The following is a 27,875-nucleotide window of genomic DNA, read 5'->3' on the forward strand; positions in this document are numbered from 1 at the left end:
AGGCAAAGGGATGGCACCAGAGTAGGGGCTGGGGGAGGAGGATGTCAAATAGGCAGTTGGGGCACAACTAGGTCACGTAATACAGTGAGGATGCTTTTTAATAATAGTTTTTCCTACAAATGCATTGTATGCTTAGTAGTAGAAAATTTGTTCTCCTTGACATGTTTGGTATTTATTTTGTGATATTAAATTGCATGATAATGAATGGCCAAGAATTAAAGAGGAGGGAGAAAGCTGACTGGATTTGATTAGAGGAAATTACATAGCACTTTCAATATTCCAGCACATATTGCTTGGCATATTTGTTCAGTTGTTTCAGTCATGTTCAACTCTTCATGACCCCATTTGGGGTTTTCTTGGCAGAGATACTGGAATGGTTTGCCATTTCCTTTTCCAGCTCAAATTACAAATGAGGAAACTGAGGCAAACAAGAGTAAGTGATTTGCCCAGGGTCATAGAACTAGTAAGTGTCTAAGGCTGAATTTGAACTGAAGTCTTCCTGATTCCAGGTTTGGCACTCTATCCCCTGTGCCATCTAACTGCCTGGCATACGGTAGGCACTTAATAAAAGTTTTTTGATTGTTCCCAAACCTCTTCCCTTACACACACACACACACACACACACACACACACACACACACACACACACACACACACACAATCTCTCTAATATCAATATCCTCCTGGTAAGATGGCTCCAGAAGAGAAGTGAGGCTGGAGACCTTGCATAGCCTTCCCTCACTCAAAACAAAGTCAAGTGCAAGTCATGTCATCACTTCTCTGATGGTGTGGCCTTCTTTAGCAACAAAGGACAAACACAGCAATTCTCCTAGTGATGCAAATCATGGAACATGAGGATCTCTGAAGAATCCAAACTATGGTGTCCCAAAGCACAATGGAAACATCCAGTGAGGGTGCTGGTTAATGGTGCCACATCGCCAATAATGACTTACATAGAAAAGTTGGTGTAAAGATGTTATTTGTCACAGATATGGCCTGAAAAGGAGTTGACCTAGTCATACTGATAATGGTGGATCGTCAGTCTGGAGCCCAGTGTTCAAGTATCTATGAAATATTAAAGTTACAAGAAGGTCATTAGTTATATTTTCTATGCAAGATTTATAGAGTGACATGAACCAGAATTTCATGAGGTGAATTAAAAGCTAATAATAACAACTGGCATTTATTATTCCATTTGATCCTCACAACTCTGAGAGGTAGATATGATTCCCATTTTGTAGTTGAGGAAACTGAGGCCAACAGAGGTTAAATGACTTGCCTGGGGTCACACAGCAAATAAATGTCTGAGGCAGGATTTGAACTCAGATTTGTTGTTGTTTTATCCTTTCAACTGTGTCTGGCTCTTAGTGACCTCATTTGGAGTTTTCTTGGCAAAGATACTGGATGGCTTGCCATTTTCTTCTCCAGCTAATTTTAGAGATGAAAAACTGAAGCAAACAGGGTTAAGTGACTTACAGCTTGTAAGTGCCTGAGACCAGATTTGAACTCTGGTTTCCTGCCTCTAAGCCCTCCACTCTATCCACTGCATCATGTAATTGCCTTGTAAGAAGTCAGGGTCAAGTCCCAATTTATACTTTTAGGGGATATATTCTTAATAATGGGATCACAGAATCATTAACATATTGACCAATTGCATATGTTACCGTGAAGATTCAGAAGAGCGTAGGAATTATGGTTGAAAGGAAACCCATATGATAACCCAATTCAACCCTTTTATTTTACAGATTAAGAAGCAGAGCCTCAGAGAGATCAAAGGATTGTGAAGGACTTCAATGACTCAGCTCAGTCACTTCATTTTATACAAAGTGCATCTCTAACCTATGAGATTCTCTTTCTCTTCACCCCCTCCCCCCAAAATTGGCAGAGTGCAGGTTGGGTCTTTAGGGCTATTACCCCAGGTTCAAGGTTCTCTATGGGTCCACATACACCCACTAGCCTTCACCAGCATGCCTACCATTAGAAGGCAGTCAGTAGACACAATTAGTTCAAAATAAAGGCCTTTACTAAGGTAACATGTTAAGAACACTAGCTAAAAACATACCCTTTCCCCCGTGGGAATATGCTCCTCCCCACAAATCTGTGACCCACTCTCCCACAAATACACATAACATGAGTGACAAATGTGGGCACATACACAGAGTACCCAGAGAGGCACTGGGTAGCAGAGATCATTCACCTCTCCAGTACTACAGGGATCTGACATCCTTTCTCTTTTTGAGGTACCATCACACGGCTCTCTCACAGCTGTAGCATTTCTTGTGGGCAGGTCCATCAGCTGGACACTTTGGGTCTGTCTCTTTCCCAGCAGCTTGGTTCCCAACTGCCCGGGTTAACTCTCTTTTCTGCTGCCAAAGGTCACATTCCTCAGAGCTGTCCCAGTTGACTGACTCTCTTTGGGACAGCTCATTGCAGTGATTCCTATTAAGGGAGTAACTCCTCTGCAAAATGTTCTGTGGACAGTGTGGATTGTTGGGAGTGGGGGAGTAGAGAAATTCCCTCTCCCCCTCCACTGTGATCTTATGGTAGAAATGCAAGGCAAAGGGCAAAGAATTGATTTCCTCTTAAGAGCTGAGTTCTTTCTCCATTGCTGGCACTGTTCCCTTTCCTTGACTGTTGTCTTCCTAGAGAGTGTGTCTTGCTTTTTATTTTTCATTTTGGCAACATTACAATAATTTCATTTGACTGTACAGTATTCTAGTAATGACAAAGCAAGAGAAAACAGAAATCTGTGAAACATAGATCACAAAATATGTAATATCCAAAAAGTCCTTCCCCTATTGAATTATGATAATGGAATTTCTTTTTTTTAAAAAAATATTTTTATTGTAGACTTAAACACCAAAAGAAAAAAAATATTTGTTCATCAGAGCAGTACCCCCCCCCCAAAAAATCATTGTATACGAATCTTTCAATCTTTATTATATATGGCTTGCTTTTAAAAAAGGTATCTAGGCATCCCAAGTTTTAGTGCAATTTTCTGTTATTAAACATTTAAAATTCCACCAATAATAATAATAACTAGCATCTTACATTTAGATAATACTTACTATGTGCCAGCCACTGTTAAGCACTTTAAAATAATCTCATTTGATCTCATTTAAATTCAACAACAATACTACTTTCAAATCTGTACTGCTTGTATGTATTCCCTTCTTTTCTGGGCTTTTCTTTTGGATGTTTCAGTGATTCCCCCTTTTCTTTGTTTTCTTTTGGGAAAGTGACATCACTAACCCCTGTTACTACCAAATTCCCCCCCCACACACACACAAACAATTAAAAAAAAGAAAAATAGGACTCATAACAAATGCACAAAGTCAGGCAAAACCCAACTCATGCACTGGCCATGTCCAAAGATTCATGTGTTCTTCTGAGTCCATGATCTGTCTGTCTGTCAGGGGGTGGGCAGCTTGCTTCCTTGTCAGTCCTCCTGAGCTCCGGTTGGTCACTCTGTCTTGCCTTTTAAAGGTGGCCCAGGAACTCAGCCTGTCCTTCACCAGCCAATAGCTAGCAATCTCCTCCTTCCATTAAGGAGAGCTTCATATGTCATGAAGGGATAACGAATTGTAGACGTTGTTTGTACTTTATTTTAACTCCTTGATGTCAGTCATTTGTCCCTTTTTTGTGATTACACTGACTCTACTGGGGAGAAATCCAATTGATCAGGAGGGTCCTGATGAGCACCTTCCTTCTCCCCTTCCCCTCCAACATGCATATAGATGAAGAAACTGATATAAGAAAGATTAACCAAACTCTAAGTAACTCATTAGGAAGGTGGTGGTGGTGGGGATGATGTCATTTTCTAGCCATGTCTACCTGTAGGTTTACAGTTACCATATTTCCAAAACAAGATTCATGATTTGACAAAGTTTTTTAAAATTTACTATTACAAATCTATCAATACTTGGTAGTTAGTTGTTTTTTGTTATGTCTGACTATTCATGACCTTTTTTGGGGTTTTCTTGGCAAAGATACTGGATTGGTTTGCCATTTCCTTCTCTAGCTCATTTTTACAGATGAGAAAACTGAGACAGACAGTGTTTAGTGACTTGCCCAGGCTCATACAGCTAGTAAGTGTCTAAGGCTGGATTTGAACTCAGGTCTTCCTGAGTCCAGGCCTAGTGCACTATCCACCTAGGTGCCCCATTGTAATTAGTACTGCAGTGGAAAATCTGAACCGTGTGGTTACCCTGTACAAATGTCACATTGTGGCACAAATCAAGAAGGACCCTTTTCTAAACATACTGTACCTAAGCCTATGCCAAAGGTTAAATAAATCCTCTCTTTGTGCTAAAAAAGAATGCCAATTGCCTCAAAATGGCCCAACTGTCTTCCTCTTTAAAAAAAAGAACATCTCCTCAATTAACCACTCCTTGGCTAAAATGGGGTTTGCAAAGTACTTTATAAATGTTATCTCATTTAAGCCTCATAATACCACTGTGAAATAAGAATTACATGGACTTTAAAGATAATCTAGTCCAACCACCTCATTTAAAGATGAATTGCAGAGAAGTTAAATGATTTGCACAGCTAGTATGTGTGTCATAGACACACTCTTTCCATTACTCCACACTGTCCCATATTTTGCTGCTGTCCATTCTTCATTCTCGAAGAGGATCAATAACATTAGGTAGGTGATGTCTTGACTTGCATGTGAATTGAATTTAAGTGAGGCAGAGCTGTGCAAAGTCATCAGCCTCACTTTCTCCTCCAGAGTCATCAATGTTCAGTAGCAAGACATAGGTCAAGGTGACTGGCAATGGTCCATCTGTGTCACATGAGCTTAATGTTTTGCACAGTGCTAACCTTCCTGAGAGCTAAGTCAAGCCTTGTTATTCCCCTGGTCTGGGTAGAGAAGGAGAGGCCATAATTAGATTCATATGATTCTAACCCTCTCAGATGACTCAAAGATTTAAGCCCAGATTGATTCAATGCCTTTCCTGGTGTTGATATCACTATTGGGTGGAAAATGAAGAAGTATACTTCTCATTCCACCTTATCCATCTCTCCCCAATAACCATCAAAAAGTAATCTTTAGGATACAGATGACTATTGCTGCCTTCAGGATCCTGGGTACAAATTACCCCACTATCAAATACCACCTCTATCTAGCTTAGGGAAAGAGTTGAGAAAAGATGCCATTGAGTACATTCATTTTTCCCAAAAACTTCTGCTATGTTCTTTTCTTGATTTCGCAGACTTAAGACAGTTTACAACGCTATCGTTACTGTCACACTTTGGCTCCCCACGCCTTGTCTAAGAGAGTCGCTTGCTCAGCCAGGATAGAGAAGACACTTTTTTGGGGAGCTGAGTCTCTCAAAACAATTAGATTATCTCTTGCTGAAATATAGGATCTGTGTCCCCATGTGATAGGAGGCAGTGCCCTGTGTTCTCTGTTTCCCAAGTTTCTGGAAATGTTTACATCAGAGCACTTTTTTTTATTTGTCCTAAGGAGATTTCCATTTTAATCTTCAGAATCTTAATTGAAGTCTCAGAAAACCAAGGCCACTTTTGATTTTCCCTTCCCCACTATGGCATTCCTAGATTTTTTCCAAGCTTTTCTGGAGCGAAGGATGCTTAAGGGAGTGAAAGAGGAATTCTGAGAGAGGAGGAACCTGTTCACACCCAATGGACTTCTCAACATTGCTAGCAAGTGGACTCATCAGCTAGCCAAGGTGAGAACACAGAGGAAAGACAGGACTTGCTTTTTCCACAGTGACATTAGACTGGGATTCCCCAGGTATGCTTTACGAAGTTATTTACTGGTAGAGGTAAGCAACAGGGGAGTTCTGGGCAAGTCCATGGTCCTAAATTATTCACCAAAATCTTCATTCTGAGAAGTAAATGGCAATAAAGATCCCATTTCCTCTCTCTGAGTGATGAAAGCTCCTCTGTAAGCAGAACTTGGAAGTCTGATCTCTCATAGGAGAAGGAAACATTGCTTAGAGAAGTCTACTGAGCGGTCAATGGAAAAGGGATGTGCAAACTCAAGGGGCCAAGAGGGCTGTCCTCTGTACCCCTTAACCACTCACCCTTGCTTGCAGGTGCCCAGGAGGGGGCCGTATCCAGTCATCCTGATCGCTCTCTGGCCACTGGACCCAGATGGCTCCAGAGGAGAAAGTGAGGCTGGTGATTTTTGCACAGCCCTCCCTCACTTAAATCCAATTCATGGCATCACCTTCATGATGTCATGGTTCTCTTCAGAAACTAGAAATAGACAACAAGAAGGAGCTCAGGAAATTGAAGAGTTCATGCTTTGGAAGGCAGCTGGTGGAGAGGATACATCTGAGAAGAGGTGAGAATTGTTCACCCTCAGTGGGTTTGACTTCCTTCGCCTCCTCTTTGGGGCCTCTGGATTTGATGGCCAGCCATCTCAGTCAGCATTGGTGCTGAGAAAGACAGAATGAATGAGGATGATCCTTGAAAAGTGATTAAAAGGCTTAAATCATCTGTCCCATTTGATGTTACATACATGTTTTACATGTGTTCCATAGAGAGCTTTCCTCACAATAACCTAGTAGGAAAGGAGTACAAATATCTTTATGCTCATTTTATATATGAAGAAACAGAGACTCGATGAGGCTAAGCAGCTTGCCTAGGATTATATAGCTAGTGTCAGAGGCAAGGAGAGCTCAGGTCTTGACTCCAAGACCAGAATTCATTTAACTTTGTTATGGTGCCTTATCCCTACAGTCATGAAAAAGGATTTTCAATTTTTTTTATTGACATTCTCCCCAAAACATTGCAAAGTAGGTATGTTTCACTTTGTGTAACAGAAGAGAACCTGAAAACTTGTTTCATAAATCCTATTTTAAATTCAATAAAACTTGTTATTTAAAAGAATATTACATTAAATCATTTAAGAGGGTAATTTTTTTGCACTGGAAATCATTCTCTAATTAATTTGGGCTGTAAGTTTGGACTTTCTGTACAGAGTTTCCATAATTCTGAATACAGGTTTGCATCTAGGTGGTGTAATGGATAGGGTGCCAAGCCTGGAGTCAGGAAGACCTGAGTTAAAATTTGACCTCAGAAACTTATAACTTGTATGACCCTGGGTAAGTCATTTAAATTCTGCGAGCTTTAGTTTCAGCCGTAAAAATGGGAATAATAAGAATGCTTACCTCACAGGGATCAAATTATATTATATTCATAAAGCACTTAGCATAATCTCTGGCACATAGTAGGTGCTTAATAAATTCTTGGTCATTTCTTCCCTTCTCCATCATTTATTTCCTATGAATTGGGACTTATTCTTCCCAATTGGAACCTTGTTCAGATGCATACTTCCTTGAGATATGAAACATCTTATAGGGGATATGAGGATAATTGCCCTCAAGATTAACTTCAGGCAGAATCTTTGCTACACTCAGTGAAGTCCACCCACTCTCATAATTATAAAAGGTCATGATCCAATTAAGCATAAATGGCACTTGTCATTTTGACATCAGAAGCCTTTTAGGAAGGAGGCAAACTCATCTGCCTCCTCCCATCAGCACAGGACAATGATCTAGGTGAAAGCACAATGTGATCCCAATCACATCAGTGTCCATGCTCTTTTCTGCCTTTTTTTTTTCTGTCTCTAAAATGTCTACACACAACAGGGCCAAAGTTTTCTTAATTTTTTCGAGTATGGTCACTTTTGCAGTTATGGTGGTGTTGAATGGTGCGGCAGTTTCTGGAGCATTTAAAGGTAGAGGAACAATCAGTGTTTACCTTTTATAGAGAGTTTTCATAGTTATCTGACCCATTCAACTGGAACCAGGTCATAGTGGGTACATTTCTCCCCAAACTTGCCTTTCAAGGTAGCGTACAAGTGGATTGGGAACCTATGGAATTATGTCTCTAGAATTAGGATCAGTAAATAAGTAGAAATGATAGGAAAGCAGATTTCATCCCAACGTAGGGTCAGCTTTGTGCCTACTACATAATAAATGCTTAATGACTGAAAACAACTAGAGTTGGCTAGCAATGAAATGAGTGGGCCTCATGAAGTGGTGAACTCCCATCACTGGAAATATCCAGGTAGAGGATGGGTGGCTATCTGGGGGACTATATATAAATATATAGGAGAGGGGCATGAGTGGGATGGGGAGACTTTGGTTTAGGTGATTTCTAAAGTCTCTTCCTACTCTAAGCATCAGAGTCAACTTATATCCTGGATGTTTCATTCAACAACTTGAAAAAAATTCTTGGTTACCAAACTACCAAATCAATGATTTCCTACCTATAGAAAGGGGGAGAGTGATAAGGATATCACACATGAGTAAATGTTGGGGAAATAACAAGTAATGGAATTCAACCTTGTGGTTAAATGAATATGGTTGAGAAATCTGAGCCTCCAATCAGCCTCCAGTCCTACAGACTACATTTGTTGACTCTCTGAAGTTCCTTTGCACCCTAGTCTGAGATACTAGCAGGACTGGTTTGTCTAGTTTTAATTATTATTTAGCATGTAGTTCTGCGTTTTCCTGGGCATGGCTTGGTTAAAGCTGGACCTGCTTATGTGAATTAGTGTTACATAATCACATCTGTCTACTTAGAGACAACGTATTAGGTCAGAGCCCAAATGTCTCGTATGTAACTGTGTTGTAGTAAGGGTCAGGCATTGATATCAAGGCAGAGTGAAGCCCCCACAACTGGAGGGAGAGGAAGGAAATGTTAGTTTTTTGTATAGCAGTGGCAGTGTTTGGTTGTTGCAATGCCAGTCACTCCAGGTATATTCCAGAGAACTGTTAGAAACATCCCCAACAAGTACAACACCAACTTGACCCCAGCTGGCTGGACCATCTTGATTTGGAATGTCATCCATTTGTGGCAGTTAGCTTGGCTTGACTATGCTCTATCTGGAATCCGCAGAAGGTACTATATTAGCAGAGCTTTTCTCAGCCACCAGAATCAGGAAGGATTTCCCTTCCCCAGTGGATACCAAGAGGCTGTGGATCAGAAAACTTCTTTTACCAGGACCTCTCTAATTGTTGGTGCTGGGCCTGTATTTTCAACGTTTCCCAGATCAGTGGTTCTCTTAACAGAGAAACCCATCTCTACATGGCATGACCATACATAGATATATACATATAGGGCCAAGAGGAACAATTTAGGGGATATTTAAGAATGTTAAACACTGAATTCTCATAAATCCAGGATAACCTGTACTTTCTGTAGAGCTCGTTATGAATGGAAGGATAGCAGAGAAATATCTTTTGACTCCTCTTCCCCTTATCCCCAGTTCTCATTCCTAGTGGCCTGGCACCATGGGAAGTTAACTAATCTTCTTTGTGATTGGCATCCATATTTTTTTAAGAAAGCTAATCCAAAAGGTGCCATTGGGTTTAGCTAACATAGTTTTGTGCCTTCTCTATCAATGAACCTTAAAGAGAGGACTGTGGTACAGATCTAGCAAAAGTTGTATGGAACTTACACTTTTGATCACATGACCAAGTCCCCTGACTCTCCCATAGTATATAGTGTGATTCTTCATGTCATTGAATAGGAAGCAAAACAAAAAATGTTTGAGAGCTACTTTTCTATGAAGTGGTCACCCCACCCACTTGAATCTTTTCACACATGTTTTGCATGAAATAATTAAGCCATCACTGAAGGGACAGGTTGTTTAGGTGAGTTTCATCTTTATTGCTAAGTCAAATAGGGAATGTGAAGATTGAATTGTGAAAGTCAGGGAGTTTCCATTGGAGGTGGGGTCCTTAGGGGTGGTTTCATCGTAAACATAAATCTTGGGACGTGTTGCACAGAGGCAAAACATGTTTGTGTGTACTGTACATGGCCTCCAGCCAGAGCACTGCAGATTTTAGTTACTGAACTGGCAATCTGTTAAGGGTGGGTGGGTTCATTGAATCCAATGAGAGTTGACTCTAAGTCTTGCTGAATGGACACTTTTTATTTTTTGGCCAGGAATGAACTTGGATCCTAGATTTAGAAGGACCTTAGAAGTTACCTGGTCCCAAGGTATCAAAGTCTCCTTTGCAGGTTGTACAACTTGAGCCAGATAAAAATGTAATTGAGAAATGTTTTTAAAAAAAAAAAAATAAACACAGTGCAACACAGATAATGTTAATGTGTGGTTTTCTAAATCCATATGTGCCTGCGGGGACCTATTTCTATTTGGGTTTGATACCACTGGTCTACTCCATCCCTTCCTCCTCCCTCTTCTTTTTTTTTTTTAAATATATAGATGAGGAAACTGAGCCCCAGAAAGTTAAGTGACACAGGATCACACAGATAATAAGTGCAAAAGTAATATTCATATCCAGGTCCTGATACCAAATTCAGCACTATGGCCATTGCAGCACTTTGAGATGAATCAGCACTTCAAGGGTAAAGATCACAGCCCTTCCCTGTCTTCTGATGCAGCCCTCAGGAAAGCCACCAAGAGGAATCTGATTTGGTGCTTCTTTTGCCTCTTAATTTCTTTGGGTTCCAGTGTAGCACATGGCGCATTTCTTTGTCCTAGCTTAGAGGTCATCTTCAGTCTCTTTCTGGTACATAAGTTTAACATGAGGCCAGGGGGCAGGGGCTGTGACTTCTCAAAAGTCACACAAATAAGTGGAGGAGTCAGCATTGGACCTCATGTCTCACCACTCCAAGTTCAGCAGCCTAATGGTGAAAGAGGAATGTGTTCACAGCTGTGCTGGTGAAGGTTTAACAACCAACTCTCCAGGGGGAAAAATGTAGACATGACACACTTTTAAACTTAATCTGCACTGTTAATATTTTCTGTACCACTTAAATCGAAACTGCAAGCGTCAAACACAAGGCCAGAGGGTTGGATTCAGCTTGTAACACTTCCCAGGCTGAATTAGATTAAAATGTAAATGGGAAATATTTAACAAAATGCGTTAAAATACAATAAAGCGTAAATAATGTTGTATAGTTTGCTAAGGAGCCCTGGGATTGCAGGGGTCCTTATGTACGATTCAGTGCCCCCCTCCCCGCCCCTCTATTTGACTTTAAAGTCCCTGGTCTAATGATTCCAATAATCCCTAATAAACTAATAAGCAAAACAGTAAATCAAGCCTTGATTTGTAAGCATTTGCCCGTTTCTGGGGTATAAAATGCTTACACTGAACATTTTAAAAGTCAGCTCTCCAGAGCTAGTACAAACAGGCCCCAACATACTCCTAACTGTACTTATTGACATAGATCCATGCAAAACTCCTCTCTGTTCTCTAATTTAAAAAATAGCTGGAGAGATAAAACATTTATTTCTTTTAAAATATATATATATATATATATATAATGTAGGTATATACACATATGTATGTAGGCATACATATATATATATATATACACATATATGTGTATGCAGGTATATGTATGTTTCTGGCCAGACTGGCCGTGCAGGGGCTACTCAGAGGCCCAGTTCCATCCCGATCATCATAGGATCTTTGACCTGCTCTGTTTCCTACCTGGGTCGCTTCACGCCTCCTCAGGCAGCCTGGGAGCGCAGAAGAGCTCCAAAGGGCTCACCGTATTATTGCCAAGTGTCGTTCAGAACCCCCATCAGCTAACTCACAGAACTCCCAGGCTTAAAGGCTCCACCAGTCTCCATTTCCATGGCATCAGGTATGGTAGGTAGGTGTGGGCCACCACACCCAGACATCTGGTACATCTTTTGGGTGGTTGAATAACAACTTTCATATGATAAAAGTGCAGCAGTCTACAGTTTCTGGAAGTCTGAGTTGATGATCAACTATTTCAGAATCTGAAAGTTTATCTAGTACAATTCTTTCATTTTACAGAGAAGGAAACTGAGTCCTAGAGAGGTTAAATGCTTTGTTCAAGTTCACGCAGTTAGGGGAAGCACCGAAAAAGGTTCATTTTTCTCCATCAAGTCAATATTTGTTGTTGTTATAATCTATAAACAAAATAAGCTTATATTCTATATACCTTTTAGTAAATTTAGTAAATATTGTCCGCATTTTGTGGACATTTGGTCTTCTATAGAAAATCATTTAAGAGAAACTGCCCGGACCCTCTTGCTGTAACCATGTTTTCATCTTGAGATATGTTGGGCGTGTATCTCATTATTGCAGCAAGGTCCAATCTGCATCATACAGGATAAGGACCCAACTTCAGAGAAGTTTAAGGATTTGCCCAAGGTGACACTAGTAGTAATCAACAGAGTCCTATGGTTCCAAGTTCAGGTTGGGGGCCCGACCCATCATCGTCATTCTTGATCTTCCAAAGAACTTGGCCTTGGGAGTCTTTTCGGAGGGGGCATATTCTTTTGATTCTGCTATGACTTTGAGGGAATGGTAAAACTTTTCATAATTAATCCCAGTGTGAGCTTTTGTGATAGGTCACCTGACTGTGGGGAGGCCAGTCTTCCATGGTATCTCTTTTCCTACTTATCATCTCCTCTGATAGAACATCCTGCTCCATCTGGACAAAGCAGTATATGGCAACTACATACAGCCACTCACCCAACTGTGATTTACGGGGATGGTATTGTCAAAACTACCCCCTTTTCTGGGTTTTCACATATGAGTTTGATGATGTCCTGTGTCTTTTCACATGCCGTATCCTTGTTGGTAACATGCTGTGATTCACTTCCAACTGCCACCCATCTTTTCGTTGTCTTGGGGTAGAGATTCTTAGCCTTAATTTACTTCATGGACCCCTTGGGCAATCTCATGAAGGCTAGGGCCCCTTCTCAGAATTATGTGCATAAAGTAAAATACACAAGACTATAAGTGAGCCTATTATATTGAAATACTTCTCTCTCTCCAATTGTATTGAAATAGTTATATGTTCCATTATATTGAAATAGTTTTATATGTAGATATTTATGCATATATATACACAAATCTGAAATTCATATATCCACAATATATTGTATATACAGACATACATAATGTTATATAAGCATAAAAATCTCTTCTGCCTCTCTGTCTGTCTCTCTGTATCTCTGTCTCTGCCTCTCTCTGTCTTTGTCTTTCTCTGTCTGTCTGTCTGTCTCTCTTCTCCTAAGCTCAGAGGGGTTAAGAACCCCTCTCCTAGGATCACTTGCAGTTTTGAATTTTGAGATGGTCCTGAGATACTATTGTGTGATTCACTACTTTGTAGCATCACTGGAGAAATATTGGTGTCAAAGAGATAGGTTTTGGCCGCTTTGAGCCTCTCAGGCTGTCTGAAAGCATGATCTTCTAAACGTGATGTGATCCTGCCCCATCTCCTCTTCCTACTCCAACCCAGGTCCACACTCTTGTCCATCTGCAGCTCCTATACAGGATATATTTTGTGGATGTGGTCACCCCTGGTCGGTCTTCTCAATCTGTAGGAGTGGATGTTCTTTCTCCTTAGTCTTTAAGATGGCAGTATTTGGACTTGGGTATCAGTCACTCCCTGGCAGCAGCAAATAAGATGGGCTCAGGCTACCAAGTCAGGCGGAGGGAGGTATTAAACTACAGGCTGGGTTGTGGTTGCTAGGGGATTGAATGTTTCAGGTCAGCAACAGGAGGGAATTGGGTCATGTGTTCTCGGACAGTTTCTATAGAAAACACTGCCACAAGTCCATGTTCTTGGATTACATGATAAAGGGAGAGACATGATTCCTCCCCTTAAGGAGGTTTGACTTAATGGGAGAAACTAGACAAACAAATTAGCAAATAAACCATATGTTCTTGATTCCTTCTTTCACAGATTCCTGCTCCCACTTTATTTTATTGTCACATATACCATCTTTCAAATGGTATCATAAAGTCTTATCTGGTATAGTCAGGAAATAGGGGTTCTATTCAATCCAATACCTGTTTAATAAAGAGTCTGTGTTGTGCAGTCATTTCAGTCATGTCCGAATCTTCATGACCCCATTTGGGGTTTTCTTGGCAATGATACTGGAGTGGTTTGCCATTTCCTTCTCTGCTTCATTTTACAGATGGGGGAACTGAAGCAAATAGGATTAAGTGACTTGCCCTGGGTCACACAGCTAGTCAGTGTCTGAGGGTAGATTTGAATTGAGGCCTTCCTGACTCTCGGTCTGGCATTTTATCCACTGTACCACCTAGCTGCCCAAATATACATTTGTGTATGTGTATATCTACATATACATATGCACATATAAATATTACATATTTATATAAACATGACATAGTGAATAATTCCTTGGCCTTAGAGTCAGGAACACCCATCTCTGGCTATATTACCCGGGACTTAACCCCTCCGTGTCCCAATTAACTCTCTAAGTTGCAAAGTTATGGAGAATTTGTTGATCTTTTATGAGAAGAGAGAAACTTTCTCACTAAGAAGTCCCTACACCATTGAAATCACATACCCAGTCACATATATGTGCTGCATATATACACATAAACATGTGCATGTATATAATATTATATAATGTATATAATATATTATAATATATATAATATAAGATATATAATTATATAATATATTATATAATATAATATATAATTCCGTATGCACATAGGTGCTCCAACATTTCTAAATGCTGTGGAGTACTTTCTCCAATAATACAGCTGACAATCCATCATGCACCTTAGAATTAGCTTAGATTCCTTCAAAGCTCAGCTCGAGTTCTCTCTTACATGAGACATTTCCTGATTCTCTCAGCTGAGTGCCTTTCCCTCCCCACCCCTTTCCATGTGTTTGCTTTACACATACTCTGTATTAATTGATGTTTGTACAAGTGTTTATCCCAATAAAGTAAGCTCTTTGAGAACAGAGACTGTTTCCTTTTTTTCTTTGTATTTTCAGTATCAGATATAATGCCTGTAAAATAATGTCAATGCTTTATTTCTTAATTAATGCTTGTTGATTGAGGCAAATAGGTTATACAGTGGATAAAACAGTAGGTCTGGAGTCAGGAAGACGAGGTTAAATCCAGTCTTGGCCACTTACTAACTGTGGGACCTTCAGCAAGTCTCTCTTTTTTTTTTTTTTAAATTTATTTAACTTTTAACATTCATTTTCACAAAATTTTGGGTTACAAATTTTCTCCCCTTTTCTCCCCTCCCCTCCCAAGCTTTTTAATTGCCCCTGTGACCAATCTGCTCTCTCTTCTATCATCCCTCTCTGCCCTTGTCTCCATCTTCTCTTTTGTCCTGTAGGGCCAGATAGCTTTCTTTACCCCTTTACCTGTATTTCTTATTTCCTAGTGGTAAGAACATTATAGTTGATCCTAACACTTTGAGTTCCAACTTCTTTACCTCCCTCCCTCTCCACCCCTTCCCTTTGGAAGGCAAGCAATTCAATATAGGCCAAATCTGTGTAGTTTTGCAAACGACTTCCATAATAGTTGTGTTGTGTAGGACTAACTATATTTCCCTCCATCCTATCCTGTCCCCCATTACTTCTATTTTCTTTTGATCCTATCCCTCCCCATGAGTGTCGACCTTGAATTTCATTCTCCTCCCCATGCCCTCCCTTCTATCATCCCCCCCACCCTGCTTGTCCCCTTGTCCCCCACTTTCCTGTATTGTGAGATAGGTTTTCCTACTAAAATGAGTGTGCATTTTATTCTTTCCTTTAATGGAATGTGATGAGAGTAGACTTCATGTTTTTCTCTCACCTCCCCTCTTTATCCCTCCACTAATGAGTCTTTTGCTTGCCTCTTTTATGAGAGATAATTTGCCCCATTCAATTTCTCCCTTTCTCCTCCCAATATATTTCTCTCTCACTGCTTGATTTCATTTTTTAAAGATATCATCCCATCCTCTTCAATTCACTCTGTGCACTCTGTCTCTATGTGTGTGCATGTGTGTGCATGTGTAATCCCACCCAGTACCCAGATACTGAAATGTTTCAAGAGTTACAAATATTGTCTTTCCATGTAGGAATGTAAACAGTTCAACTTTAGTAAGTCCCTTATGACTTCTCTTTGCTGTTCACCTTTTCATGGTTCTCTTCATTCTTGTGTTTGAAAGTCAAATTTTCTTTTCAGCTCTGGTCTTTTCATCAAGAATGCTTGAAAATCCTCTATTTCATTGAAAGACCAATTTTTCCCCTGAAGTATTATACTCAGTTTTGCTGGGTAGGTGATTCTTGGTTTTAGTCCTAGTTCCTTTGACTTCTGGAATATCCTATTCCATGCCCTTCGATCCCTTAATGTAGAGGCTGCTAGATCTTGTGTTATCCTGATTGTATTTCCACAATACTTGAATTGTTTCTTTCTAGCTACTTGCAATATTTTCTCCTTGACCTGGGAACTCTGGAATTTGGCCACAATGTTCCTAAGAGTTTCTCTTTTTGGATCTCTTTCATGCGGTGTTCTGTGGATTCCTTGAATATTTATTTTGCCCTCTGGTTCTAGAATCGCAGGGCAGTTTTCCTTGATAATTTGATGGAAGATGATGTCTAGGCTCTTTTTTTGATCATGGCTTTCAGGTAGTCCCAAAATTTTTATATTGTCTCTCCTGAATCTATTTTCCAGGTCAGTTGTTTTTCCAATGAGATATTTCACATTATCTTCCATTTTTCCATTCTTCTCTCTTTGTTCTGTGATATCATGCTTTCTCACAAAGTCCTTAACCTCCATCTGTGCCATTCTAGTTTTGAAAGAACTATTTTCTTCAGTGAGCTTTTGAATCTCCTTTTCCATTTGGCTAATTCTGCTTTTGAAAGCATTCTTCTCCTCATTGGCTTTTTGAACCTCTTTTGCCAATTGCGTTAGGCTAGTTTTCAAGGTGTTAATTTCTTCAACATTTTTTTGGTTCTCCTTTAGCAGGGAGCTGATCTGCTTTTCATGCTTTTCTTTCATATCTCTCATTTCTCTTCCCAGTTTTTCCTCCACCTCTCTAACTTGATTTTCAAAATTCTTTTTGAGCTCTTCCATGACCTGAGCCCATTGGGTGGGCTGGGACACAGAATCCTTGATTTCTGTGTCTTTGCCTGATGGTAAGCATTGTTCTTCCTCATCAGAAAGGAAGGGAGGAAATGTCTGTTCTCCAAGAAAGTAGCCTTCAATAGTCTTATTTCTTTTCCCTTTTCTGGGCATTTTCCCAGCCAGTGACTTGACCTCTGAATATTCTCCTCACACCCACCTCGCCTCCTGGTCCTCCCAGCCAGCATTTGGGGACTGAGATTCAAATGCTGCTTCCAGCCTTAGGGCTTTTGGCGGGGGCAGGGCTGCTATTCAGTGTGAGATTAAGTTCAGGTGGTCAGGTCAGGGCAGGGCCGCCTCTCAGGCTCAGTTCCCTCAGGGGGTTTATGCACAGACCTTCCACAGTGGATCCAGGCTCCCGCCCGCTTGGGGAGCCCCTGTCTGCAGCTGCCTCTCAGCTTCTACCTCCTGGGGGGGCCCGAATCATGGGGGAACCCCACTCCCCTCTCGATCCGCCAAAGAGACTCTCTCACCGACCCCCGTCACCTGTGGGCGGAGGGACTTGTGTGGCCGCTGGAGATCCTGTCCCTGAAGCCTGCTCGGGTTTGTTTCTTTTGGTGCTGTGGCCGCAGCAGGTCTGGGCTGGGCTGGGCTCCGCGTCTGCAGCACCACAGACCTTTTGCGAGAGGTTTGCAGGTCCCTCTGTGGGTGGAGGGACCCGCGTGGCCGCTGGAGATCCCATCCCCGAAGCCTGCTCGGATCTTTTCCTCTCGGTGCCGCGGCCGCTGCAGGGCTGCCCTCAGCTCCCAGTCTCGGCGCCCAGTCCGCAGCGTGAAGGACCCCCTGCGAGAGGTTTGCAGGTCCCTCCAGAACAGAAATCTCCCTCGCTCCGATATTCTGTGGCCTCTGGGTGCAGAATTCGCCGTGAGTTACTCCCCTGTAGCCGTTCTGTGGGTTGTGGGTTCGGAGCTATGTGTATGTGCGTCTTTCTACTCCGCCATCTTGGCTCCGCCCCCAGCAAGTCTCTTAACCTCTTTACCTCAGTCTCCTCATGTGTAAAATGGGGAAAATAAATAGAATCTACATTGCTGGGTTGTTGTGGGGATCCAATGAGATATTTGTAAGCTGGGTAGAACAGTGCCTGGCATATAGTAGGCTCTATATCAATGTTAGCTCTTGTGATTGATTGATTATCTTTTCATCCTGAGTGATTCTTGCTCATACCTTTCTGTCATAATCATATATGTGTATACGTACACATACACACAAAAATATACATAGTATTGTATCATGCACAGAAAACTGGTCTTAGAGTCAGAAAGACCTGGGTGCAGATGTTTTCTGCGCTCCTAACTAGCTGTGTGACTGTGGTAAATCACTTAATTTTTCATTGCCCTAAGCAGTTCTCTATGTCATTCTGTAGTCTGCAGTATAAGAGGGAGTTTACGTACTGGGTGCTCTCTCACGCTGATGAAATCGCAGCCCCGATTAAAGATTGGTGTGTGTGTCAGTCAGTCTTTCAGTCAGTCAGTAAGTGTTTATTAAGGGCCAACTATGTGCTAGGCATCGTGCTAGGGATGTGACGAAAAGCAAAAGACAGTTCCTTGTCTCACTGAGCTCACAGTCCAATTAGGGAGAAAGCATGAAAATAATTATGTACAAACTATGTACAGGACGAATTGGAGATAATCTCAAAGGGAAGTCAGTAGAATTAAGGAAAGGCTTCTTGTAGAAGTTGGGGGTTTAGATATATAAAGACATGCCACAGGGTAATAGGTTTAGAGCCGGAAGGAGTCTTAAAGTTCATCTTGTCCAACCCCTTAACTTGACAGATGGGGAAACTGAGAACAACAGAGGGTAAAAAGCTTCCAAGTTCTTACAAGTAGCAAATAGTGGAGGTGTGGGCGAGATTTCATTGTAGCCCTTCTGACTCTCAGTCCAGAACTCTTTCCACCAAACAAGTCCTTTCTAAAGACATGGACCAGCAGTTTGGACACCTGGATTCTAGGCCAATTTTTTTCCCCCACTGACTAATTTTGTGACCTTGGGCAAATCACTTAATCTTTCTGAGGTTCATTTGTTAAAAGAAGAGATCGGACACGACAACATCCACGTCTCCTTTAGCTCCAACGTTCTATGATTACTAATTTTCGAAGAATGAGAATATTATAAAATATACTTAATGCTAAAATTATAGTGAAAACAACTTAATTGTTGATGATTCAGAAGGTACTTCAGGATCGTGCAATTCCTCAGGGGCATCATCAGGATTGCTATTATGACGGTACAGGTGCCAAAGTGCAGGTTAACAGAAGGGAGGTTAAACTGGTTTTGCTGGAATTCGGCCCCCAGGCCTCTCATCATGAGACTGTGGAGTTAATAGTCATTTTTCCTCAAACCAGAACTCAGAAATTGGTAAAAGGACTAAATCTGGAGGAACCAATGTGGTGACACAGCATTTTCTTTAAAGTTAAAGGATCTGGGTTTGAATCCTGACTGCTAGTAATGATTTGCATGACCATGGGTAAATCATTTTACTTTCCAGGTGTCGGTTTCCTCATCTGCAAGATGAGGGGGCTGGACTGAATGACCCAGAAGGATCCTTTCAGATAAATCTATGACGACAAATGTGGAAATTCCATTTAAGGAGGAGGCCCAGCCCAGCCAACTCCTTATTTCCCATCCAGCTGCATTCATTTGGACTTCTTTGGATATCTCCATAGGTCCCCTCTCTGAGTAACTTCTCTCACCCCCAACCCCACTTTTCAGCTTCTTTTTGTGTGCTGCCTTCCCCCCCCCCCCCCTTTAGATTGTAAGCACCATGAGGTCAGGGGATGTCTTCCTTTCTTATATTTTTATCACCGTCATTTTGTATAATACTCAGCACCTGGTAGATGGTTTATTGACTGTTAAAAAAGCCCAAAACTCTACTTCCTAACCCTCCATTACATTTTTTGACTGTTATGTTTTCTGACTGTGAATCATCATCACCATCGAAAGCATCTGTGATTTTTCTGCCTTGCCAACCCAACAGACCTCCTTGTCAGCTTGCTCTCACTTGCACTGAGTTTGTTGCTGATGGTGAAGAAAGATCATCCCTCCCCATCAGAAGGATTTGTGCTAAGGGCTTGGTAGGAAGCCTTATTGCAGAGCTGACAAATTCTTCATTGTCTGATATCGTTGCAAGATGACGCTTCTGTAAACAAGACATCAGACTACAGCTTTCTTTGAGCTTTGGATAAGAGTAAGAGCCACTGGTTTGGGAGTCAGAAAACCTGGATTTGTATCCTGGATGTACTGCTGATGCTTGTGTGACTTCAAGGACGATATCTCACTTTACCTCCTGGGCCTCAGAAAGGATGATCTCTAAGGTTCCTTCCAGCTCCGACATTCTGTTGTCCTATGACAATGTGAGCACATACTACACACACGCACACACGCACACACACACACACACACACACACACACACACACACCCTCAGGGATAGGAACTGAATTGACATAGCAATTGGTTCTGATTGGCTGTTGAATACCAGTGCACACGTTTTGGGTGATTTATCTATGGCACGATGATCTAGGCACTGGGAAGGTACGGTATATATCATGACTTCTTTCTCCTCCCCAGATACTTCAGCCCTGCTCTGCTTGTCCTCCCTGGGCACACAGGTTCCAGTTATGTGACTGTCTTCTTAGCTTGTTGAGAACTCCATTCCCATAGAACCTGGCTCCAGAATCACAAAAGATTGACCTGTGGCTCCACCGCATTCTTATAGGCTGACTATGTGCTTGCATAGCAGAGTCATAACTGGGATTGTTTTTACCAGGGTTGGGTGGAGGGTGTGTGATCCAAGCAGCAAAGATAGTTTGCACAGGAGATACTCTGTCCATGGTTATATTTGTGTTTAGAGAGAAGGGAGTCTGACCTTTCCTTCTGTGGAAGTTGAAGGGGTGACTTTACCCCATGGGCACCATAGGAACAGTACCCTGGGTAGAGCAGTGTATGACCTAGGGTTGGTTGCCCCGAATGGCAACCTTGCAAGCTGGCAGAAAACTTCCAGGCAAGAAAGGAGACGGTGGGGAGTACTTCAGGTGAGGGAGAGGACAGTAGATGGAAACACCCTTCCTCCCATTGAGACATCTAGATAGAGTTGTGGATAATCAGGAAGTCCTGATTTCAAGTCATGCCTCAGACCCTTCCAGTCATGTGGCCCTGGGTAAGTCTTTTACTTTCTCAGCCTCAACTTCCTCTTCTGTAAAATGGAGATTTCAGCACTTATATCTCAGGGTTGTTATGAAGATCAATTACAATTCTATATCTATATGTCAGGAATTGCTCATCTTACCTTTCTCCAGCTTGACTCTACACCATTAGGAGTCAATAGGACTTATAGAAATTTGTTTTTCATTGTTTCACATAAGTAATTGATATCATATTGCTTGCCTTCTCAATGGGCATGGGAGGGAGAGAATTTGGAACTCAACATTTAAAAAGAAAAGAATGTTGAAAATAAATATTTTTCTTTTAAAAAGAGTCAATAGAACTTTAATGATAAGGTAGAGCAAGTATCAATTCTCTTTCTCTCATACCAACCCACTGGGTATTCCTCATGTCCACTCAAAATGACACAAATACTAGATCCATCCAGAGTCAGTTCCATCAGCCATGGCACAGAAGGCCAAGACCAACCGGCCCTAAGGGCAAACCCAGTCTCACTTTGCTAGAGATATTATGAAGCCAAACTGCAAGTTTATGGTGTCAGTGACTAACTAGAGATGCTACTGACGTTGCAGAAGACTTTTCCAAAGGCAAGGGTTGGCTGGAGACCAAGTGAAGGGAAAGGGATCGAAGACTTGGGGTGAAAGGTGAAAGTAAGGTTTAAGGTCACAAGGAGGTCATCTGAAGGACAAAGAATGAGAATTAGAGGTATTGGGAAAGGACTAAGTATTGCAGATCTTGTGGTTATTACAAATCATTGATGAAAGAGGAAACTTGCCTGAAACGTAGTAGGCTTGGCACAGCCAGTCTTAGCAAGGACTTAATAAATATTAGTTGAAATAGATTGAATTTGAACATATCAAACTATATCCTTTAAACTATCAATGTGTGCTAGGAGCTGGGGAAACTGAGGTAGAAATGAAATAGTTTTTGCCCTCAAGGTGCTTACATTTACTAAAATAGCAGGAGGTACACGTCAATTAGAGGCATTTATTATCCAAGCAACTTCTCAAATTGTCCTTTGCCAGCCTGAACAATGCCCAACACACAAAACCAATGCTTCAGGGCCCCCAAAGTTCCTCCGCCCTTTTCCAAATTATCATCTGATGCAACATGGGCCGTTTCAATTATTCCATTGTCTTCTTTGGGAAAGAAGTTGGAAGCTTTCTCCCTCGAATAATCCATCATTTTCACATATCCATGAAGTGATCCATCGTAAGGGAGGCAGCCTGGGGTAAAGGAAAGAACCACAGACTTGGAGATGGAACACTGGCTTGCAGTAACTGACTAACTACACGATTGGGCAAGTCATTTTTCTTCTCTGACCTTTAATTTCCTCAACTGTAAAATGATGATATATATTCTACAGAAGGCTCTCTGGGAAGGGAGAGGAGGAAGCTTACAGAGGGAAATTTAGGCTATATAAAAACAAAAGATATCAATAAAATTAATTTTTAAATAAATTTTTAAAAACTTGTGCAACCTACTAACCTACTTCACAAGATTGTTATGAGGAATATAGTTTGCAAACCCTAAAGCACCAAGTAAACATGAGCCAATTTTTTTTTTGTTTTTTTTAGTAATTGAGCAGTATCAGAACCTAGCCAATGGAGGGCCAAGATACAGGAAGATCTGAGGTCAGGTGCCCCAGGCTTCTCTCCAAGGCTATAAATTACAAAGATCTCCATTAATGAGGTAGCATCTATACCAGATGTTCACCACACCAATAAAATCACAGATTCAGACCAAAATGGCCATCAGTAATGTAATAGGAGAGACAGCTACAATGTAGTAATTAAAAGAGAAGCATGGAGATGGGGGTTCTTGACACATATGGGTTGTGTGATGCAGATTGAATCACTTTAAATTTTCATAAAGATTGCTGTCCCCATTTTACAGGTGGGAAAACAGAACCTCCCAAAGGAGAATTCAGGTAGCTATAGGGTAGCAAGCTTCAGAGCCAATATTTGAACCAAGGACTCCTGATTCCTTAGTAGATTTTAAGCTTTTTGTAAGGAAAATTTTCCTAACGATCAGAATTGTTCATAACTGGAAGGGGCTGCCTCAGGAAGTAGTGACTTCTCCTCTTTGGACCCCCCTCAAAGGCTAGTTGACCACTTGTCACATAAATGTCATATGTTGTAGAGATGTTTTCTTCCAGGTATGGATTGAACTATAGATGCTCCCTGAGATCCCTTCCAACTCTAAAATTCAAGGCTTTGGTTACATCAAGTCCCCAGATTCTTACTGTTACACCAGGTTTGTTATATGTGTGTAAGAGAGGGACAGAATGAATGCTATATGAAGTCCAAGGTGGGGAAGGTTGCTATCACTGAGGAAGGAATCAGGGAAAGCTTCCTGGAAGAGGCATCTGAATTTTATTTTTTAAAATGGATACGAATTCAACAGGCATTTCATTTGGTTTACAGTATTTTCTATACCAATCACAATATCACAATTCCTCAAGCTAATCATCAGCGTAATTCATTCAGACTGTCTTAAAAAGGCAACTTTTTGTAGTTGGGGAATGTGGGGCCTGTGGCTACTGAGCCAAATCAATAGAACTTTCAGAATTAAAAGAAAATCAGGTATTGTAGTTTCTGTTTTGTTTATGCTAAGTTGAGGCAGTTTAATCTGATGGAAAAAAAGTCCCAAATCAAAAGCCTTCGAGCTAGGAGGTAAGAAATCAGAATTCTGATTCTGTCTACCACTAGGTCACTAAGACCTTAGAAAAGCTGTGAATCACTCCATCCATCTCCAGCTATAATGAAGATGACGGCACCTGCCTTGCCTAACTCACAGAGCTGGGATCAGGACTTAAGCATGCTTTGAGGGTACTTTTGTGATGTTCAAAAGCAAAGCGTCATCAGCTATGATTTGTTGCTGTTCTAAGCCAGTTTTCTCTTGTGGACTAGGATTGATGCTTTGTATTGTGAATGTTGGAAAGATAAAGACTTTCGGGTGATAGGATCGAAGCTTGGAGAGCGATGCAAGATATAGCTAGAGTTAATACTGACGTGGTCACCAATTCCATTATTTCTAGAACCAGAGGAGAAGGGGAGGAGGGAAGGGGTACAAATTTTAAGTACTTACTGTATTCCAGGCCCTGTGCTAGGCACTTTGTAAATATTATCTCATTTGAGGAGGACACTCCTCAATTCTACAGCCCGGAGATTATTTCTCCTATAGGGTTCTCTGCCCAAATCCCAGATGTCCAGTTTATTTTAGGGAAATTTTTTTAAAAAGATGTCATAAATACTGTCTTTTTTCTCTCTATCAGGTTTTACCTGGAAAATTAAAGTTCTTTTAGTCCACCCCTGTCATTTTATAGATGAGGAAGTTGAGGCTCAGTTAAATGGGACTTGTTCAAGGTCATGCAGTTACTTAGTGATAGGTCTTCAGGTTGACCTAGAACCCAGGTGATCTTCCTCCAACTCTACAATACTGCTTTTTGTGAAAAGTTTGAAAGCGGTAAATTTAGGATCATTAAAGATGAATTTACATAGTACTATTAGACACAGAGAAATAGATATGCTCTGGGAAGGTAAAGCAGATATCATGGACTGAAAATTTAAGTCACTTCAAGAAAGATTTGAAAAATTTTCTAATAGGCTGTTGGTAGAACCTAGACATGTTTCAGGAGTAGAATCTTAACTTTTGAGAATACTTCCAACAAGAGGCAGGACCCGCTCCAAATTTGTTCCTTGGTGCTTCTGTCAAAAATGCCATGGGTCCATGTCAGTAGTTTATGCTTTATGGACTTCATCCATTGCTGTGTGACCTTGGGCAAATGACTTAACCTCCTAAGGCCTCAGTTTCCCCACCTGTAAAACGAAAATGTTGGACTAGATGTCCTTTGAGGTCTCTTCCAGCTCTGGATTTAGAATTTCTGTGAATAATATTGGCCCCAGTGTTGAGACTGAGGGTAGAAAAAGAACAGCCAAGATCTCCTTCACTGGGCTCTCTCAGCCAGTCATTTTGTTGCCCCTCTGTTCTAAGGTCACTGAAATTTGGAAGTCTTCCTAGGTGACCCCAGTGAAAATGGGGGCTTCTCACTGTCAATCAACCAATTGACAAGCATTTTTCAAGTGCCTACTATGTGCCAGGTTCAGTTATTTGTCATCCATTATCTTCTTTCATGGGAATTTCATCCACATTATGCATTCCTGATTATTCCCTACAACTCTGATTTCACCCTTTACATTTCCTTCAGTGAGAAAGTGACCTCTATTTCATCTGCATGGGATTCTCAATGAAATTCTTGGCTGGAACACCAGAGTTTGGAGAAGGATGGAACCTTACCCCCTTTCATCAGGAGGAAATTTCACTTCAAAATTCCTTGTCTAACTCTAGAAGAAATCAATTAGAATCATAGATAGATCTGTGCAGCTCTACAATATGACAATAATTGACTTGTGGGCTCCATTTGGCTCCATTTTTGACTAAAATGGATTTTTCACTCTCAAGTGTGAAAATATTCAGCCCTCACCTAACTGGGTTAAATTGATCAGGAAAGCCAAGGAAAAGGAAAAGGAGAAGACTGAAGAGGAAGGAATTCTAGTTTTCTATTTTCTGTTCTTTCAAAACGGTTTTGTTTATGGCTTTTGTTTTTATAGTGTAACGTAAAATTCCTAATACTGCCAAGTCATTTCCTGACAAATATTCATCGAGTTAGCTGATTTTTCCTTAACATGTAAGAAAGAACCCTTCTACTGAGAGGAGGAAAGTTTTGTCATTGGCCCTCTGGAACAATACTGATCACTGCCTTTGATCTCAATTCTGATGTTTTCAATGTTGTAACCTGTAGCCTAAGATCTCCAAAGCCCCTGGGCCCTAGTGGATCACATCCAACCCAGACAGCTTTCTCTCTTTAGCTCATCATGCTGCCACCTGCCTGGAAATCTCGAAATATAGTTTGGGAATAGCTCTTATCTAGGTCTCTTCGAATGTAAATAATAGAGTCATAAGCTCCTGGGCAAACAGTCTTTATTTCAATTCACAGAAAATGCAAAAGACTCACCAGAATAATAAGCAAGTGTTGAAAATATAATAAAGCATTCAAATAGCCCATAAACCCTTCAATAAGACAATCTTATTAGTCTGAATAAGCTTTGTTCCTTCCCATTGTACTGCCGCTGTTGGAATCGCTCACTGTTAGAGCAAGGTCCTTGCTTCCTTCCTTCTTCAAGTCGTAAATCTCCATTCCTGTTCTCCCAGCCATGGAGGTGAGGGCCAGGATGGAAAAGTTGAAGAGTGTGAAGCCCTAGAATCTTAGACTTTTTCCAAGAGGTAATGCTGCTCAGGAGATACTCTTCTCTCTCTACAATAGTACTTACCTTTCTCTGGGTCAGACCCCTTGGGCTGTCTGGTGAAGCCTATGGCTCCCTTTTCAGAATAAGTTTTTTAAATGCCTAAAACAAAATATATGCACAGAAAGGAGATGAATTATATTGAAATAGTTATTATCTGTAAATTTTTTTAATTTTACCATCCCCATGAGTGTGATGGCTAGTGAAACCTTCTCAAGAACTTAAATCTGAAGTAGATCAGACTCTAAGCCCGAGTTTCAATTTCTCAGAAATCATATGATATGGGGAAACTTGAAGTTGTGAAACCACCTGTTGCCCCTCTCCCCAAATTGGCTTAACCCATTTCCTTATCAAATTTCTGAAAATAAGCTGCTTGCTCAGGCTCCTGACTTCCATTTCCTTATTTCTCAAAATAAGATCGCTTGCTCAGGCTCTTGACCAAAAGGGTAAGGGTTATGGTTTTCTGGTATATAACTATGCATCTGCTTCTATAAGGTGCTCCACTCTGCTTGGGGAGGGTGAAGTCCTCTTCTTACAAGAACTGAATAAAGGACTTTCTGTTTGTACTTTGAGATGCCTCTGAGTAATCAATTTGAGTAGGGGTCTTGCCATCCCCCACACAGTTAAGAAACCCTGCTCTATAAGGTCTGAGCCCCAAACTCTTGAACTTTAGTTCACGCCTATGACACCCCCAAGGAAGTAATCATTATTGAGTAATTGTGGAGAAGGGACAGCATAGGCATTGATTTTCTCAACTCCCCATCCAGAGTACAGATCTTCTCTACTGTGTAGTAGACTGCCCTCAGAATAGGGGAAAAACAAACAAAAGAAAAGCCCTTCTAATTCTTTTACTTGGTAACACTGATGTTTTTGGCATTCATATCGCTTCATAACCATGCCTCCTCCTACCTTTCCAGTCTTCTTACATTCATTCCCAAAAAACATGCTCTTTGATGTAGTGACACTGGCCTCTTGGCTACTCCATGAACATGACACTGCATCTCTTGGCTCTGAGCATTTTCTCTGGCTGTTCCCAATGCCTGGACCACTTTCCTCAACTCCAACTATTTATTCCCTGTCTTCATTTATGTTCCAACTAAAATTTCACCTCCTACAGGATGCCTACCCCAACCCCTCTTAATTCCAGTGCCTTCCTTCTGTTAATTATTTCCTGTTTATCCTATATATATAACTTGCTTCATACATATTTGTTTGCTTTTTGTCTACTCCATTAGATCATAAGGTCCTTGAGGTCAGGGACTGTCTTTGCCTCTTCTTGTATCCCTAACCTTTAGCTTAGTATCTGGCATTTAGTAGGTATTTAATAAATGTTTATTGATTTATTGATTCTCTTTATGGGATACTCTGCTGAAGCCCCAGAGAGTCAGTTTGGAGAATTATGAAGGTATTTATTTCCTAAGTGCGGTCATTGCTTCTCTCCTTTAGGTTCTACCTGGAAAACTTCTTCCTGGATAAAAATGTACATTACATCCTCACATTGTATACCTGGTGGTCACGGTTGCATTGTCTGGC

General features: G+C 41.0%; 1 long non-coding RNA gene across 1 annotated transcript; it reads left to right on the top strand.

Moving 5' to 3' along the window:
* Positions 1 to 2,710: 2,710 nt before the first annotated feature.
* Positions 2,711 to 27,875, top strand: LOC140520940 (uncharacterized). Its single transcript, XR_011972720.1, has 3 exons — positions 2,711 to 5,693; positions 6,063 to 6,313; positions 27,789 to 27,875. It is a non-coding gene; the product is annotated as an uncharacterized lncRNA (long non-coding RNA).

The sequence above is a fragment of the Notamacropus eugenii genome, chromosome 1 (genome assembly GCF_028372415.1).
Source record: "Notamacropus eugenii isolate mMacEug1 chromosome 1, mMacEug1.pri_v2, whole genome shotgun sequence".
Lineage (NCBI taxonomy): Eukaryota > Metazoa > Chordata > Mammalia > Diprotodontia > Macropodidae > Notamacropus > Notamacropus eugenii.